Source organism: Haliotis rubra, unplaced genomic scaffold (genome assembly GCF_003918875.1).
Source record: "Haliotis rubra isolate DU_JTF1 unplaced genomic scaffold, ASM391887v1 Scf197, whole genome shotgun sequence".
NCBI lineage: Eukaryota > Metazoa > Mollusca > Gastropoda > Lepetellida > Haliotidae > Haliotis > Haliotis rubra.
In genome coordinates, this window is record NW_025765969.1 from 806,012 (window position 1) to 812,870 (window position 6,859).

At 40.0% G+C, this 6,859-nt stretch overlaps 1 long non-coding RNA gene across 1 annotated transcript; it reads right to left on the reverse strand.

The window, feature by feature from the left end:
• Nucleotides 1-6,007: 6,007 nt before the first annotated feature.
• LOC124274999 lies at nucleotides 6,008-6,237 on the reverse strand. The gene is made up of 2 exons (XR_006898160.1): nucleotides 6,160-6,237; nucleotides 6,008-6,097 (listed from the first exon to the last, which is right to left on the reverse strand). It is a non-coding gene; the product is annotated as an uncharacterized LOC124274999 (long non-coding RNA).
• Between the last annotated feature and the right edge of the window lie 622 nt (nucleotides 6,238-6,859).

Below are 6,859 nucleotides of genomic sequence, written 5' to 3' on the forward strand. Positions count from 1 at the left end.
GGCAATATCTTTTAAGGGGTCAATATCCCTGTCAGGTCCTTTTCATTTTATCCACCAGACATATGTTTGTTTTTTTTTTTTATAACCGTGCATTCAGAATACTTTGATTATTACAAGATTTTGTGCAATTCATCAGAGTGTTTCATAAGTCTTGGCAGCTTCATTTAATTTGATTCATTCTCTGTATAACACATTTTCAGCTCAGTGAATTTTTTTCAAAAGAGGCATTCATATCAGTGGTTACTGTTCTTGCAATATTAATATCATTATTAACAATGTTATTCCATAACTGTTTCTGAAAATGAGATTGTGTATGAATTGAGTGCCAGATACATCCACTTCTCTAGCACTGTTGAGGGGCGGTGGGGTAGCCTAGTGGTTAAAGCTTTGGCTCGTCACGCCGAAGACCCGGGTTTGAATCCCCACATTGGTACAATGTGTGAAGCCCATTTCTGGTGTCCCCCGCCGTGATGTTGCTGGAATATTGCTAAAAGCGGCGTAAAACCAAACTCAGTCAGTCAGTCTAGCACTGTTGTAGGTACATCTCCTATTCAGGATAGTGTGGGAATCTATTTAAATCCATGTTGAGCTACAAGTTATTTCAAGTAATAAACATGCATTTAACAATCAAATGTCATCAGTTTACTGGAACCATGTATTTCTGTATAGGATATAAGAGAATCACTTAGAAACACACTTCGCTTATATTAACACATGTACATATCTTTCTTAATAAAATCTTTGTTTCCAGAATTTTACTTGCTGTTAATCTTGTCAAACTGGTACCCCAGACTCACGTTGTTGGGCAAAGCATGTTTTAAGTTTTCCTCCATTGATTTATGTTGTAGCTGTCTTTAGGAGAGGCATAGTCATGGTGTAGCTACAGTCTTTGTCATCACGACATCTTGTTGCGTTTCAGACCTAGAACAGTTCGTCACGTGGCCTGGAAAGAAGCATCGACAATCCAGAGGTGGCGCCCTCTTCAGACGGACAGGACATGTAGAATATGGCCTGGCTAGATACTTTGTGACTGAGGATGCAAATGAATCAAACACTTATCGATGTGAGCTTTGTGGCAAGATCTTCAGTGATGCCTACTGTAGATCCAGACACATGAGAGCCAAGCATGAGAACGTCACGTATGCCTGTGCATGTGGGAAGGTGTACAAATATCAGTGTTCTCTACGTCATCATGAAAAGATTTGCCCGTCAGCAAGTAAGGTGGTCAAGGCGAGTCCTTGATGGTTGAGACACAGATTAGGATTTGTACCAGAATGTGCGTCTGAAGGAGCATTCGGGACAGATGTCTTCCTGGTAGAACTTGTCATTGATGTTTCTGGAACCGTTGCTGAACCTCAGTTCCTGTGAAGGTCCAGACGCACTGGTTGTTGTGAAACCGAGACGTATTTCTTGTGTCAGAGATGTCTTCATGGTAGAATTGGTCATAGATGTTTCTAGAGCCGTTGCTGCCCTACATGGCTCCCAGTTCCTGTGAAGGTCCAGACGCACTGGTTGTTGTTAAACCCAGACATATTTCTTGTGTCAGAGATGTTTTCATGGTAGAATTGGTCATAGATGTTTCTAGAGCCGTTGCTGCCCTACATGGCTCCCAGTTCCTGTGAAGGTCCAGACACACTGATTATTGTTAAACCGAGACATATTTCTTGTGTCAGGGTCAGAGATGTCTTCATGCTAGAACTTGTCATTGATGTTCTGGAGCCATTGCTGCACCACATACATCCTGTGAAGGTCCAGACACACAGATTTTGGTGAAACTGAGACGTACCCATTGTGTGTCATTAGGGTTATCCTGAACTGTTACTGATATATATGATATAAGGTATTTGTTAACTGCCAAACAAAATGTGTGTTAACGTGTAGCGAACTTGCCAGGATGACCAGTTGGATAGAGTCTGGTTCTGTTTTACATCTTCATGACTTTCAACAAGAACAGGCTACCCTGGATTATGAATATTGGAAGTGATGTATGTGTTATTGACATTTTTGTGTATGAATTGTGGTTGGTTGGTTGGTTGGTTTATTAACGCACTGGTCTGTAAATAACTGAGTCTGTACAAACCAGTGATCAACAGCATGAGCATCGATCTACGTAATCGGGAACCGATGACATGTGTCAACCAAGTCCGCGAGCCTGACCACCCGATCACGTTAGTCGCCTCTTATGATGAATTGTGGAACAACCCTTAATACTTTGAACATTTAGTCCTGGTTTCCTTCAAAATTTGACACTTCAGTGTCTGGTCTTGGCTGTTGATCAGTGTGAGACATAGTTCAATGTTATACAAAACTCTGGATTACCACCAAGTTGTTCTGATGATAGGAAGAACATGGACAATGATTTGCATCATCATACAGCAGGTATCTGTTTTGTAGTAGATTTTTAGAGTTAATAAATAATAGAAGTTTTAATAAAGCCCACTTTGTTGATAGTTAGGGTGGTGGGATAGCCCAGTGGTTAGATGTGTCCGCTCTTCACGCCAAAGATCCGTGTTTTATTCCCCACATGGATACAAACTGTGAAGCCCATTTCTGTTGTCCCCTGCCATGATATTGCTGGAATATTGCTAAAAGCGGCTTACAACCATGCTCACTCACTCACTCACTCACTCACTCACAGTTGATAGTCCTGCCAAGAAAACACCATACAATCTGATCATCTGTGACAAGGCCTTGGGACTACAATGGTGGTACCTGCTGTAAATAATACAATAACTCTCTTCTCTAATAGTGTATCTCTGTTGAATAAGAAAGTAACCTGATGGATAAGTGATTGGGTCTACATAATCAATGTGTCATTCCGGTTATATAATGTCGGAATGACCTTATAAATCTGTTTGAAAGTACACTTAGGTCTCATTGATGGCCATGGGAAATGTTACCATTGTCTTAAAAGCCAGGTCTTTGATTTAGTGGTTCAGGTTTTGAATACCATGAGTGTTTATGCTGGAGATGACAGCACTCATATCTTCAATCTGGGAGGTAAACCATATATGCATGATTACAAACAGGCTACCTTACCACCAATATTTACACATGAATCTTGAGCCCATATGCTTTAATGTTTTGACCAGTGCATGAAAGATTATCTATCAGCTTTGTCAATGATGCTAAAAAGTGCAGTTATGGATTACTTTGATATATTTCAGCTAGTTGCATACATCATATCAACTCTTGCTTTGAAGCCTCCTCAGCTATTTCTCTTAAATAGAGGAAAATACAAACGGAAACACATGAATCTTGACCTTTGACCTTGACCTTTTGTTTCTTTCAGGTAAAGGAAGACCTGAAGGTCATGGTCACAACTCTGTTGAAGGTCGTGACAGGGAGGGACTGTACTTTAGTAGAATGCTTGAGCAGTCTTCAGCATTAAACTTAAGCTTCAGTCCTCTATTGTATAAATTCGGTGACAGTCAGTCTCAGCAAGATAGAGCACTTTTCCCGTGCGATGAATGTGGCAAAGTTTTCAGACGTGCACATTCCAGGAAGCAGCACAAGGAAGCCATTCACGACAAGGTTACATATTGTTGTGTCTGTGGGAAAGTGTACACGTTTCCTCAAGCTCTGCTGAGACATCAGAAATGCTGTAGCTTGTGTTCAGTAACATCAGCTGTGTGAGGAGAATGATACAGACCATGACTGGTTGATGGTAATTCAAAGCGGAACCATTCATCAGGTACATGACCACGTGTTATAGCATAGATATGAGGAGGCTTTGAATATGTTACGTCACCTATGTGAGGAAAATGATACAAAACATGTTTGTGTGATAGCAACTAGGGGTGTCACGATACACCAATCTCACGATACGAGACGTATCACGATTTTAAGGTCACGATACGGTACGTATCGCGATACATAATTTTCGCGCCTTTTCATAGCATTACCTTACCGGCAACGTACGCGCTCGCTGATTGGTCCATCAAAATAGTCTAGCCAATCACAAAAGCTGTTAGTTTCCAACCTATTTTTTAAGTAAAGCTAGCTACATCTATTTATCGGAGTGGTCTCGTATAATTTTACTATCAAGACTTTGACGGAGATGGATATAGCATTAAAAAAATTGAATCGATAAAGTTTTAAAATAGGAATCGATACACGCAAGCATCTATCGCGTATCGTCAGTAAAAATGTATCGATACATCGATACATTCGCGTATTGCGACACCCCCTAATAGCAACTGGAAGCTGATTAACAGCTGTATTTCATGCACATGCCCAAGTATTGTAGCATATACACAAAGAACTTAATTAAGCACCCCCTGTATTTTTGCAATGATAGGTTTTCAACATGTGCATAAAACATGAACATAAAACATTGTACCCATGTGGGGAATCAAATCTAGGTCTTCACTATTGCTGTTGAATATGAGGAGTAACTGAGTGGGATTGGATGGTCACTACAGCTGTTGAATATGAGGAGTAACTGATTGGGACTGGATGATCACTACAGCTGTTGAATACAAGGAGTAACTGATGGGGAATAGATCATCACAATAGCTGTTGAATACAAGGAGTAACTTATGGGGATTGGATGGTCACTATAGCTGTTGAATATGATGAGTAACTGTTGGGGAATAGATCATCACAATAGCTGTTGAATACAAGGAGTAACTGTTGGGGATTGGATGGTCACTATAGCTGTTGAATATGAGTAGATACTGATGGGGATTGGATGGTCACTATAGCTGTTGAATATGAGTAGAAATAGATGATCACTATAGCTGTTAAATATAAGAAGTAACGGGGATTGGATGGTTACCATAGCTGTTGAATATGAGTAGTAGCTGATGGGGATTGGATGATCACAATAGCTGTTGAATATTAGTAGTAGCTAATGGGGATTGGATGGTCATCATATCTTTAGTATTGTTGCTCACAGTTTTGACCACTGAGTTGACTTTTCCAGAAGAATAATTTTACAAGGGATAAAGATCATTAAGTTCCGAGACATCATATCCACTCACTCACTCTATATATCAGTAAGTTAATCGTGTGACAAACTTCCTTCCATGTGAAAGTCTGTAATGCATTTGTTTATCAAGGATCAATTTGACTGAAATAGAATCAATATTTTGTTGCTTTCAGGCTTTCAAGGTGATTCATCAGGTTTCGTCCCATCTATAGCAGGACCACTTGCTCCAAGCAAACCTTCAGGATCAGCAAATATTTGGCAATCTTTTGGAGATACTGGGTTTCCTTTGGTTTTGGGTACGGGGAATAAAAGGACCAGACACGCATCTGCTGATGTTAAGGTTCTGTATTCCTGTGATGTTTGTGGGAAAACGTTCACGGAAGCTCGTGGAGTAAAACGACACAGAGAGGCAAACCATGAAAACTTCACCTACCCCTGTGTTTGTGGGAGAATGTATAAATACTTAGGTGCTCTTCAGAGACATCAGAAGGCTTGTAGTGTGTTTCAGCCGAATACCACTTGATGTTTACAGTTCACCTGTGTTTGTGGGAGAATGTATAAATACTTAGGTGCTCTTCAGAGACATCAGAAGGCTTGTAGTGTGTTTCAGCCGAATACTACTTGACGTTTACAGTTCACCTGTGTTTGTGGGAGAATGTATAAATACTTAGGTGCTCTTCAGAGACATCAGAAGGCTTGTAGTGTGTTTCAGCCGAATACTACTTGACGTTAACAGTTCACCTCACCTGTGTTTGTGGGAGAATGTATAAATACTTAGGTGCTCTTCAGAGGCATTAGAAGGCTTGTAGTCGTGTTTCAACCGAATACTACTTGACGTTTACAGTTCACCTACTCTTGTGTTTGTGGGAGAATTTATCCATATTATGTGTACCAAAGACAACAGAAGGCTTGTAGTGTGTTTCAACCGAATACTACCCGACATTTACAATAAGCCTACTCTTGTGTTTGTGGGAGAATGTATCAGTATTGGGTGCACCAGAGGCATTAAAGGCTTGTAGTCTTGTTTCAACCGAATACTACTTGACGTTTACAGTTCACCTACTCTTGTGTTTGTGGGAGAATTTATCCATATGATGTGTACCAAAGACAACAGAAGGCTTGTAGTGTGTTTCAACCGAATACTACCCGACATTTACAATAAGCCTACTCATGTGTTTGTGGGAGAATGTGTTTGTGGGAGAATTTATCATTTACAATAATCCTACTCTTGTGTTTGTGGGAGAATGTATCAGTATTGGGTGTACCAAAGACAACAGAAAGCTTGTAGTTTGTTTCCACCGAATACTACCCGACATTTACAATAATCCTACTCATGTGTTTATGGGAGAATGTATCAGTATTGGGTGTACCAAAGACAACAGAAGACTTGTAGTTTGTTTCAACCGAATACTACCCGACATTTACAATAAACCTACTTATGTGTTTGTGGGAGAATGTATCAATATTGGGTGCACCAAAGACAACAGAAGACTTGTAGTTTGTTTCAGCCGAATACTACCTGACGTTTACAGTTCACCTGTGTTTGTGACACAATGGATCAATATTGGGTGCACCAGGGGCATTGAAGGCTTGTCCGTTTGAACCAAATTATACACTCAACCACCCCTGTGTTGGTTTGAGAATATGTAAATACTTAGATGCTCAGAGGCATGACCAACCAAACAACTAACAACTGAGGTACCATTGTCACATATTCTACTCAAAGAGTGTTTGTAGATCTCTTCAGCTGTAATATAATATCATACCTTGCTGTGACTTTGTGTTACGTTTTTTCAGGAAATATTTTGCTCTGAACATCCATCTCGATGATTATTGATTATTTACAGACCCCTGTTTTGAATTTCTTGTCAATGAATCAGGATGATCAACTCACTGGAAACTTCCTTTATACATTAATAGATTCAG